Raw genomic sequence first — 13,025 nt, 5'->3', positions numbered from 1 at the left:
AAAAAAAAAAAAAAACAACCAAAACTGAATCTTGAAATCTTGAATCTAATAAAGGAATGGGCTTCACCAGCAAAATCTCTATTCCATTCGCAGTTTCTGAGCACTGATGTAGTTGTCTTTACTGCGCATATTATCAATTATCATATCGTTAACATTTATAAATGTTGCTTAGTGATGTAGATAGGATTGCTTCTTCCCCCACAACTGCAGTCTCTTTGAGGAATAAAAGCTGCTGCTTTCTTACAATCAAAATTCCATCCGTCTTTTAAGTATCAGATTTGCATTGAGCTCTTGTCACAGAAACACTTTACATTTATCACCTGGCATGTGCCACCTTTGTGCCCTTTTTCCCAGGGTCACCACTTTTGTGGAAATATTAATAAATGACAAATTGCATTTGTGTAATCTTGTGAAATGTTTTGACTACTAAAGTTGTTTCATAGCAGTTCATTAAAGGACACATAAAGTATTTAAGTTTACATTTTATAAAAAGATCAGGAATGCTGTGGCTGATAGCTTTCTTTCTATTGAGCATCTGTTTCCTATTTTTTTAACGGTTTACAGCAGTGGTTGGCCGGTTCCGTACTAATAGTTGATTTTAACTGGATCAAAACATTGTAATTTCTTAACAAAGGTTAGAGAGTGTCCTTCTAACACAGCTTCCTATGACTGCAACCAGCAATGTCTGTGCATCAACATCTGGTTTCAAAATATTAAAAATGATAAACACTTCCAGATACAATCCATCTGGCCTCCCAAAATTCTACATCTGCATAATTTTACTTTCCTTTTAAAAACCAAACACAGGCTTAGCTTGGCCCCGCTATGTTACTGAAGAATTCTCCTCCCTCCAAGTGTGGGGCAAAGCCCATGGTCAAATTTTGTTGGAAGTAGCCATCTGCGTCTGACCAAATGTTGTGTCTAGTGTTGGCTTTAATAGGAACTGATAAGCGGAAATTCTTCGCTCGGTTAGCATATGGTATTTGATTGAATCAGGAGGGAGGCAGCAATGAAGAAATTATGGTGCACTGAAAAGCAGTGGAGTTTGCCGAGCTGGCTGCTAGTGGGGTTTTGGAAGCTGTTTGCTTGCCGCCCACCTGCATCATGTCAGTTCACTCAAAGACAGCACCAACCCTGCAGGATTCTGGCCCAGAGCAGATGCAATCACTGTGAATGATTCACTGCTTTGCTCCAATGTCTCAGGCTTTCTTGAGACACACATCTCTTGGCTGTAACACCCTACAGACAGGTCTGCAACACTGCAAGGGTCAGAGCCCTGGAAGGGGACCACCCCTCTCCCTTTTGGCTAGAGGTACGTCCTGTGGGATGCTGCTGCTGCTGTGACTAAACAACACCGGACCACTTCCTCTGGCCTCTTTCCCCTTCCTTTTCTTTTTCCAAGCCAATCTGAAGAGCTTTGTACTGTGGAGTCCCTGACTACTTCACCCAGATGGAAAGATGATTTGTATTTCATATGCACAAAGCAATAATGAAACATTCTTACTGTGCACAGAGAATGAAATGTCCTGATTTAATCAGCTTTTAATTGATGTTGCTACTTAGCATTCAACGTTCTGAATACACAGGAATAATGAAAATAATAATAACTTATAAATGAATCAATAATAATTCAGGGATGTTAATGGAGGTGTGGGAAGTTCAGTCAATGTCAGAAGTTTACCCTATGTTTCTATGTCTATCAGTGGTCTAATGTGCCACAGAAGAGTATCTTCTCTGAGCTTTTTAAAAACTGAAAAGGTTCCAGTAAGCTCTGAAGACAGGACATTGAACAGGCCTTTCAACCCCAGCTGGAGTGTTCCAATATAAAGCTGAAGAGGTAATCAAGATGGGAATTAATGCTTCTTTCATTCTTCCAAGATTTTACTAGCTCCAATGAGAGCTTATTTTTGTTAAAAGCAGGAACAGATGGCATCTTTCAGACCCAGAGAATGTCTCAGAGAAGCCACAAGGATCAATATTTTATGCAGATCTTGGTTCGGAGATGCCTGGTACCTCATGATCTGCTGTCAACATACTCCAAAAATCAACCAAAAATATACCAAGGATCATGGCTGCATTCTGCATGGAACAATTGATAATAGTAGCAATAAACATTTGAATCACATGGGTAAAAAAAAGAATTATAGATATTCATTTCATCATCCAGTCAGCACAGACAGCCTAAACTTAATTCCATAATGCTCATTAATTGCATCCTAAATTCATCATTAGACCAACTTCCCTGCTTAGTCCAGCAACACTAAACACCATCTGAATATCATACCTGATCTCTCACTGCTGATATGGCTGTTACAAATGTAATAATGTATGTGGTGATGATGACGTGCCAGGTGCTGAGGAAGGAATTCACAGTCAGACTTTATAGTAAACTGAGTAAAGATCTGATTATATATACTGACGTTGTTACCACTTAAATGTGGCTGATCTGTCAGCATATGCCAAGTGCATCAGCCAGAAGTTGCCCTTATAGGTTTGGGAATGACAAATCAATGCCCAAAAAACACAGCAAGCATAAAATAATATTCCATTCACCCACAGCAGCGACTAAAAAGCCAGGGCAGTGAGGGCAACTCTTGCCTTTCTTGTCCGAGATGTGAGCTTCTTTTACACTGTTCATGACTAAATCTTCCTTCTTTCCCTTCCTATTCCTTCCATATTTTGAGTAAAATCTGAGCAAATCTTACTTCCATTCTGAGAGTTTACATAGTTTACTCTTGGTGATGATTCTTCTATTTCCAATTTAGGAATACAAAATAGAATTTTTTCAGGAAAACGCAACAGTTATCTTGCATTTCTTAATAACCCTGAATGGGCAAAGTTACACAAGACAACCAGCTAAGTCGTATTCCTTTCCCAAATGGATCTTACTTTGACCACTTGATGACCATATAATTTGATAATTTAATAACCATATATCATTCTCAGACTGGTGAGATAACATCATCATATGCATCAATCATGTTTTTCACAATTAACATATTTTAAATTCTAGGCTTCTAAGTCTTTCTGAAGACATCTTTCTTCCTTCTTTCCTCTTCATCTCTACTTTCATCTTCCCTAGGCTTCCTTCATCTTCTCTTTCCTCAAAAAGAACATTTTCCCCCATTAAAACCCAAAATTTTACTGTGATAAGTGCAAATGGCTAGACAAAGATGATCGTGAGCCTTTTTCCCCCTTTTTTTCAATCATCATTCTTCCAACTGAAAAAGAGTTCTGAAGTGTGATCTATTTTAAATTTGCTGTAAAGAAAATCACAACCAAATGATGTTCTCTGTTCTCTTAGGAGAAGGGAGTAGATATTCAGTAGGCTCTTAAGTTGCTCACGCTGATTCTGAACACCTGCTATCCTGTGCCATTCCAACTGCTTGGAGGTGCATAGTGCTTAATTTTCTCTGGAGCAATTGGGCACTCATAACAATGTAAGGGGAATTTCAAAATGCCTTTGGGCACAAGGAGTTAGCATTGGAGTATGCTGGCTGCTGTCACACCTGTCAGGGAAGGGGTACTAAGAGTCCCTAAAAAGTAGATATCACAGGTGAAGCTGGGGATAAGGCTGTGGGGTAAGTCAGGGTGCAGGATTCAGAAGTAACCAGAATGTTAAGTATTTTGTCATTGGCATAAAGGTGAAGGGCCTACGCTCTCAGCCAGAGAGCAAAGCCTTCACCCTGAGAAATAACATTGCAGCAGTGATTCTTGGTATTATTTTGAGTTGCTGGAAAGATTAGGAGAAGGCATTTTAAAATAGATTCTGTTTTAAAGTACAGCTGTTTGTTATTTTTATTTTTTCTAAAGGAAAAAAAAAGATAAAATTCAATAGTGTAGTCTTACCCCTAAAGTCTCCATTATAAGCAGGTCATTCAAAAAATAATGCCTATTTCTTTCCCAGGAAACTACAATAAATGATACAAAGAGTGCAATAACATGATTTGATAGAGCAAGTTCTCAGCTACAAAACTGTTTTTCAGCATAGTCACCACTATTAGCTATGCATTTTCAAAGGCGATGAACAGAAGCCTGCATGCTGCTCTTGTAAAAACCTGCACCAGCAGACATGACCCATTGTCGCTGTTGCCACTGCAAAAACACACCACCCACACACTGCCTTACTATGCTCACACTGTTTGGTCTCCATAAACATTCATTAAGCATGCTTTTTTTTACTCCACATGGACATGTCACCATTCTGTCAGACTGCCCCTCTGCTGCCATCTGTAGCACTGCAACAGCATGTAACAATATTATTGGGAAGGTTCAGCATCTACCACTATACCACCACCATCTGCTTCTGATATCATGGGCCAATATGATAAAATAGGAAGCATTACTTTCAGAGCAGCCTTTATATATATCTTTAAATATTTAGCATGACTTCAACTAAACATGATTGAACTCCATAGAAGCACATGCACTGTGTTGAGACAGAATTAGTATTGCTAATAGAGCTGTAGACTTGCTGTGAATGCCTCTGCAGGGCTGCTCTAAAGGACCACTCCTTCCAGTCTGTATGGATGCCTGGGATTCCTCCGGCCCAAGTGCAGAACCTTGCACTTTGCTGTGCCTATGTAGAGGTTCAGATAAAACTGAATTCATTAAGTTTGTCTGGCTTTATGGTGATTACTTTTTCTGGTGAATAAATTTGCAAACAAGTCTGACAGTTATTCACTGAACGAAGACAGTGAAATATCTGTGTGTAAAAAGAAGTGTTTTTACTCTGTAAAAATAAATGGTATCAATACAACTCAAATACATCAGAGAAACTCTATATGTGATATAAATAGTTGCAAAATTCAATGTAGCAAGCAAACTAAGAAAATAAAATTGTGTCAGCAAATAATTTATTGTTTTTTTTGACATAGTTCATAGAGGAAAAGAAACAAAGCAGTTGATATGCTATTACTTATTCTGTAGTTCTAAACAGGTTTTTTCTTTATGAAATAGAAATAATTGAGTCAGATCTGATTTTGTTTCTGTTAATAGTAGCAATAGCATGATTTCCAAAGTAAAGAAGCAAATCTATTATGCTAGAGAACTTCTGTGAGAACTTACATATTAGCTGACCTCCCATTTACAAGAAAGAGAGCAAGGAGGACCCTGGGAACTACAGGCCAGTGAGTCTCAACTCTGTACCTGCGAAGATTACGGTACAGATCCTTCTGAATGACATGCTTGATCACATGAGGAATGAGTGTGTGATCTGAGACAGCCAGCACAGCTTCACCAGGGGAAGGTCATGCTTGACCAATCTGGTTGCCTTCTATGATGGAGTGATGGCATTGGTGGACAAAGGGATGGTGACTGATGTCATTTACATGGACTTGAGCAAGGCCTTTGACATGATCCCCCACCAAATTCTTATCTCCAGCTTGGAGGGATGTGGATTTGATGGGTGGACCACTAGATGGATAAGAAATTGGTTGAAAGGCTACAGACAGAGGGTGGTGATTAATGGTGTCTAGGTGGAGGCTGGTAATGAGCAGTGTCCCCCAGGGGTCTGTCTTTGGATCAGTGCTCTTTAACATCTTTATCAATGACATCGACGATGGAATTGAGTGCACCCTCAGCAAGTTTGCTGACGACACCAAGCTGAGTGGTACAGTTGACACTGTGGAAGGAAGGAATGTCATTCAGAGGGACATCAACAGACTTGAAAGGTGGGCCCGGGGGAACATAATGAGGTTCAACACAGCAAAGTGCAAGGTTCTGCACTTGGGCCAGAGGAATCCCAGGCATCCATACAGACTGGAAGGAGTGGTCCTTTAGAGCAGCCCTGCAGAGAAGGACCTGTGGGTCCTGATGGATGAAAAACTTAGCATGAGCCAGCAGTGTGCTCTTGCAGCTTGGAAAGCGAATGGTATCCTGAGCTCTATCAGAAGAGCAGTGGCCAGCAGGGACAGGGAGGTGACTGTCCTTCTCTACTCTGCTCTTGTGAGGCCCCATCTGGAGTACTGTGTCCAGGTCTGGAGTCCCCAGCACAAGAAAGACAGAGAGCTGTTAGAGAGGGTCCAGAGGAGAGTCACAAAGATGATCAGGGGGCTGGAGCACCTCCCCTGTGAAGACAGGCTGAGAGAGCTGGGCTTGTTCAGCTTGGAGAAAAGAAGGCTGCAAGGTGACATAATTGCAGCCTTTCAGTACCTAAAGGGAGCCTATAAACAGGAGGCGAGTCAACTTTTTGAAAGGGTAGATAACAGCAGAACAAGGGGAAATGGTTTTAAGCTGAGGGAGGGAAAATTTAGTTTGGATGTCAGGGGGAAATTCTTTACTATGAGAGTGGTGAGGTGCTGGAACAGGCTGCCCAGAGAGGTTGTGGATGCCCCCTTCCTGGAAGTGTTCAAGGCCAGATTGGATGGGGCCCTGGGCAACATGGTCTAGTATTAAATGGAGAGGCTGGCGGCCCTGCATGTGGCAGGGGGATTGGAGATTCATCATCTTTGAGGTCCCTTCCAACCCGGGCCATTCTGTGATTCTGTGACCTGTAGATAACAGTAGCATTAACTTTTCCTATCTGATAACATTGTTTTAGCATCAATTTCTTATTACTTTGGAAGGTTTCTTGGTCAGATTTCAAGATACTGGAAGAGTGATGAACTAAAATTTTTCCAGTAAGTCTATCCAAAAATATAGGCAAGCCTGAGAAAGTTATGCCTCCTTCAAATTCATCTACTCAAGTGTCTCAGTTACCACAAATCAAATTTAAATTGTGCAGAAGCATTTAAAAAATAAATAAGTTGCCTCTCTAGCTGTAATTTCCATAGTCTTCTTTCACTCATAATTTATTCAGTAACTTAAGTTTGAGAGGCAGAATAACAACAATATATATCAGAAAAAAATAATTCCAAACTATAACTCTCAGAGGAAGAGTCTACATATGCAAATATACAATCCAGTTGCTGGAAGATCTCATGGATGCTCACAGGTATGAACACTCAAACCAATATTAAGGTCTAAATGCCTTAGTCATTTGGTGATGCACTTAATAATGTTCTTTAGTTCCCATTTAGTAACAGATTTCTGTCCATTCCACTTATATGACATGTTCCGTAAATTGTACAAATTCAGATTTGTAATAGCGGAATGTATTTCCTCCTCTGGGTGCGTGTGTAATCTCTTAGGGATCATTTACACTTTAAAATTAGTTTGGCACAAATGCAGGTAGGAAACTAAACACAGTAACTATTTCTGTTTGATTCCACATGTAGATATTAATACTGTACAGCAAAATTGTCCACTCATGGGATTATCCAGGAATGTTGATCCAAAACTGCTGCTCCAGAAAAGCTGTTTAGGCATAATACCAGATATTGGAAAGTCCTTCTGATCTACATTCAAATCATATGAACCAGAAGAGGTGTCAAGACTGTCAGAAGAAATTGTGATGACCACATTGGCTAGACTGGCAGAAAATCACTTACCATGGATGTCCAAAGCCCAGTCAAGCCCTGGTGCACTGATTCTTAGGGGTTTTCAGTCATCTTCACAGATTTACTGCAGCAAGCCTGTGCGAGTGATGAAATCAGAACTATGATTCCCTGAAAAACAGCTGTGCTTTTACCTACTCATTTCTTACTTCTTCTAAAGGCAGGCAACAAGACAAAATGCTTGTACCTTAAAAAAAAACAAACTATACTGACCACTACATTAAAGTAATCAAGACCGTAGTTTATAATCTCACACTTGGATGTAATTGCTTAGAGAGGTGAGGAATGAACTCTTTCACAATGCTCAGCCAGGCTAGTTGAACATCATCTTGTCCAGAGGAAGGGCTTCTTCCTTCACCCAATACACTGAGGTCTGGCCTTGTTCTGAAATGGATGTGAAAAGGATAGTTGAAATTTTATGCTGGTGAATCTCATTTATACACATGAAGTCCCCTGAGCCAAACATAATAATGACCCTTAGCCTGGCCTTAACCAATGCAAAAATGTTCCTTTCCTACATTGAATCCAGAGGGCAACGCGTTGCATAAGACCTTTTTACACTCAGCCATTCAAAGGTGCCAACCAGTGAGAAGCCCTGTGGAGCTGCAGGACTGTGACAGTTATGGAGGAACAAGCATCAAACAGAACGTGTTACAAGATCATAAAGTAACTACTAGCAGTTAAGGCTTTACAGCTTATTGATGATCACCCTTCTTCTGCACATTTCAGACAGGAAGAGTAACAGGAACATTTGTATATTTGCTTTCTTGAAGACAAAAAACTCTTTGTAATAATATAAAATCTGGAAACAAGCTGGCTGGTGAAGTTTTAAAATACTGGCCGCAAATCAAACACAAGAAAGGTATTGGTGAAGGCCATGTCACACACAAAGAAGTACACAGTGATATTCAGTTTTGGAACCTTCTTTAGACTGTTGAAACAAATCAAACTTTATTTAGTCAAAATATCTTCACAACTAGACAGAGTTTGGCTTTGTTTTTGCTTTTTTAAATGTAAGCAGAGGACAAAAATATCCAAATGAAGCTCTTCTTGTTTTCTTTTTTTTTTTCTGTACGGAACACTGCATTTTCCTGAGGCATGCTCCAACCACGTCACTCAGTTGCACTCTTTACAAGTAGTATCCCCTCTTAAAAATGAAAAAAAAGATTCAGTAATATCCATATGGTCACTCTTGTTTGAGATGCTGTTTGTCCCTACAAAGAACAGAGCTATAGAGCTGTAAAACTAAGAGTTGAACAATAAATTGACCTTAATTGGTGAAGGCTGATTTATCATTACCTTAACGTCTGCAGAGCACATGCACACACCAACTTTTTTTTCTGAGTTCTTGTCTAGGCTGAAATTGTGACACATTTTTAAATCTCAATGAGATGACTTTAAGATTATAACATAGGTAAATATGTGACTTGAAATGTCATCTTTACTCTCCATTAAGTAAGAGTTAAACAAAAAGTTTGAATGGAAAGTTTAATAACAAAAGACATTTATGATGTTTACTTTAATTTTCTGGACCATTAAGTCTAAATGACATGAGTTATTGGATGCTATATCTGGCCAAAAAATCTTTTTGACCAGTCTAAGTTTTACTACATGCTGAGCTGCCAGCATCCCTATTGGGGAAAAAAAAAAAAGAAAAAAAAAAATCTGTGGACAAATCCTGGTTTTCTCAGTGAGACTGGATTCAGAACAGCCATTCATGCCAGAAAGTACCTTTTGAAGTTTACATTAACATGGATATTTATTTATTTTCCCTCTGTAACAATGACAGTGGTTGAGATAAACTGTTTAATTCTAAATAGAAAACACATCTGCTGTTTCTGCATTGTTTGTGGTTGCTGGAGGGGTGACAATTTAAACCAAGTAGCACACATGACATTTTAAGTGAGATGTTGTATGAGGACTTGCAGCTGCTGTACTTTCCTATTTTCCCCTTCCTGAAGGCTCTGCTCCACTGAAGGGCCTGTAAGTCTTCCCATCCCCAGCATGTCTTTGAAAGGGAAAGTTCATAAATATACATACACACATGCATACATATGTGTATACATGTGACATTTTTGATGCACTTGTTCTCATTTCTTTTGAGCTGAAAGGTATTTCCTACTCAGGGATTTCCATGGCCAGTCCTTCTTGAGACTTTGCTGATGACTACAGAATGAGCAGTGTGCCTGGATGCCTGGATGAAGTATCTTGGAGCTCCTGCAGTAACCTGCAGTTGAGATCTGACCTCCTTATGTTGGACTTTATGGCCCACTTGGGGTTCTAAAGCGTCTGAAACAGCCTGGGCCTGCAGATCATTTGGTGCTGGGGAGCTGTGAGGCCAGCTCTGAGCTGGCCTTGCTCCAGCCAGCAACATCCCCGTTATCTCAAGGCTGCCAGACAGTGTTAAACAAACAGAAAGTGCTGTGGGCTTGGGCCGAGCAAGGTAGCAAGAGGTTGGAAACACTGGCCCTGCTCCAGCAGTGGGAGATGGAAAGCAAAGGCAAGTGTCTCACTCTGCCCATGGAGCATGCAGCACTGTCCATCCCCTGCCCTGCACATGTGCTGGTTGAGGAGCAGAATTCATTCCTGCCCAGTGGACTCAGGATCATAAGCTCTATTTGCAAATGAATGGAGTACTACAGTGCTGAGGTCTCTGCTAGAGATAGTAGTATTTTGGTTTTTTGGTCCATCCATTCTTTAAATCTCCTGTGTCTATGGAACTTTAAGGTATATAAACCATAGGTTTTGTCAGTGCAGTAGTGCAATCCACTAACCATAAAAGATAGTGTGAGCTGATATCTGACTCCTGTATTATGGCTGAGGAGTCTAAAAAGTTCCCAAGAAGTGCTAAAAGCTCCTGAGCTGTCATCTCAGCCTCAGCTAGGGACCATGAGCTCCCGGCATGCAGCCCCACAGCATTTCTGATAATGTTTTTCTTTTCAGTTCAAAGAAAGGTGCCAGTATGTTACTTTGTTGTTGCTTGCTAGAGAAGAGGGTTCTTCTTTTGCTTCTTGAAAAAATCCCTAAAATTCTTCCTTGGGTCTGAAAGGAAAGCAATGACACTTATTTGCTGTGGTGGAACTGCAATTCCTTCTCTCCATCATCCCAGCAAAGTGAGGGCTTCTCCTTGGAGCTTATGAGGTGACCTGACAAATTATTTCCACTGGAAGGGACCAGATTATAACCAACTGCAAATATTAAAAAATAAAATAAAATTCCCAGGGGGAAGCCTCAGTATTGATCTCGAGGTCATCTTCCCCCACAACTCTCTTTGCATCATACAAAGTGAACTTTGTCCTGCACTACTAGTGTGCCCAGCAGAGTGTTTGGAAACCTAGCACAAGCAACATCCAGCCAAGTGAAAACGTAATACAAATATGCTGTCTCTTCCTCTGGCTACAGTGGTGAGAAATTGTTTGTGTTTTAAGGGGGAGGCCAGGAAAACTGATTTCCAGGTTGGACCTGGTTACAGCTGCACAGCCACAGAGCAGAGCCAGCTTCTAGGCCAGGCCCACGTGAAGGCTCTGTCTCAAGTGCCAGGGAGACGCAGGCTGACCGGGCCTTTGCAGGGTCATGGTGTGTTTGGGTTTGATTGTAAGGCCAGCCCCCAGGCAGCAGCCACCGCTGAGAGAGGAACCACAGTTTTCTGTTAGTTGAGGGAATCACTGAGCCAAAGAAACCACATAGCAGCTATTCAGCAGATGAACTCAAATAATGCCACGGTACTTGGGTGGCCATATTTATACTGGGCTAGCCAGGAATGTCAGCATTTCATCTTTCACAAAAGAAAAATGCACTTCTGGCACAAGCTATCAGACGCAAATAATCCATATTGTTAGGAGAGCCTCAGTCTTTAGGCTGATGTGTATTTCCCTGCTCCATAGGTTTGAGAACAAGATATTGCACCCTGTACAGCCATCATCCTCTGCAGATCTGTGGCTGCTTTCCTCTAAGTAAGTAAAGGCAAACATGCAATGGCAGAGAGATACATATGAGCTCATGCAATCTGTCACAGCACAGCATTTTCCAAGCACAGGCTTTTTATCCTTGGATCTGTCCCATCTCTGTCTGCACAGCCATATTTCAAGGATTTGTCACAGGTCAAATCTGTCAGCAACAATGTGGAAGAAGCATAGAAAAAGAGCAATGTGCATTATCTCCTCTCTTCCCCTGCAATCTTCCTGTGATCCTGACTAATGGACAAACTCCTATGCTGAGGGTGATCAGCCTAATTCCCACCACAAATGAACAAATAGAAAGCCACTGTGAGGTTCAACCGACTTTATCCACTGGAAGCAGGCAAAGGGGAGGTGAAGAGTCAAGGCACACACCACAGTTCCCTGAAATCTTCAGCCCAATAAAGGGTCTCTAGGCCTTGCAGTGGGCAAATCTTCTTGTGCCTGGAGTTCCCCTGAAAACTATTTTACCACTCAGAAATGTTGTCTGGGAAAAATGCATATGTATGAGGGAATTTTTATACTTGAGGATCCCAGGCCTCTAGCAAGCCAATGGAAGCATATCTGTGTTCCATCATACCTAATTTCTTTACACACTACAGCCTGGGGCCTCTTAGTGCACAAGCTGATCAGCTGCACCAGTCCTATGCACGACTCCAGCAGCTCATGGCAGTATCATTTGATGGCACTCAAGTTATACATCTCATGTACCTTTAAGCTGAAAATCCTTTAAGCAGTATATTTTGAAAGGACAAGATTTAATGCATATATGCAATGTGTGTGTAGATGAGACTTCTTCGGGGAGAGTCAGGTTCTTCTGCACATGGCTTTTCAGTAAGAATGTAGGAACTGTTATTATGGTTGAAATGGACAAGTAAAGAAACTTCAGTAAATTTAAAGATGAGTATCACTAGACTTTCAGAAACAAATGTAGATGAGAGAATTCTTGTGGATATTGTAGTCTCAGTGTCTTATCCAGTTGGACTGAACAGCTTTTACAGAGCTAGTCCATTTATCTGTGCACTACACTACAATGTGCATAAACTAACACTATGGGAAAAAAATAGCCAAGGAAGATTTGTAAAAGAATATATATATGTGTATAAAATATATGTATAAAATAAAAAACACGTATAAAATAAAAAAACATGTATAAAACTCTTCCTTAAAGGAAAGACAAACTAAAATCCAGTGTAATATTAGAGTACCAAAAGCAAATCCAAGTTATGATTAATCCATGTAGCAGTCTTTGTAAGAGAAGTTCTATTATCGGATAATATCAGCTTCGAAAAATGATACTGATGTTCCCTTTGGCCCTTTAGGAGCATTATCCAAATCTGAAGAAATCTCTCACTGCAAGGTTTTCAAAAGTATTAGAAGACATGGTAGGATCTTCTCCTATGTATGATCAACAAACCACCAAAAACATCTGGTGCTAACACAAACATATTTTTAAAACTGGATGCCTGACACACAGAAACATCTCTCTTCAGGAAAGGCAGTGGGCCAGGTGTTTAAGATTTAGGATGTGCCAAAGTGCTCGGAGCAGAACTGGAAGCAAGACCAGTGAAACACTCAATCTGTGTGCAGTACTTCAGTGTCTCTTTTACAGGTTTTCCGCTCTTGCTTTTTT

At 40.6% G+C, this 13,025-nt stretch overlaps 1 protein-coding gene across 1 annotated transcript in view; it reads left to right on the top strand.

Annotated features, from left to right (window-relative positions):
• LOC104909799 (eyes absent homolog 4) overlaps positions 1-13,025 on the top strand; it is a 29,918-nt gene that overhangs the window by 3,666 nt on the left and 13,227 nt on the right. The gene's annotated exons all lie outside the window — the stretch shown is intronic.

Source organism: Meleagris gallopavo, chromosome 2, assembly GCF_000146605.3.
Source record: "Meleagris gallopavo isolate NT-WF06-2002-E0010 breed Aviagen turkey brand Nicholas breeding stock chromosome 2, Turkey_5.1, whole genome shotgun sequence".
In the NCBI taxonomy this organism is placed as follows: Eukaryota; Metazoa; Chordata; class Aves; order Galliformes; family Phasianidae; genus Meleagris; species Meleagris gallopavo.
The sequence above is the reverse complement of the archived record's forward strand: the minus strand, read 5'-3'. Positions and strand labels throughout refer to the sequence as shown.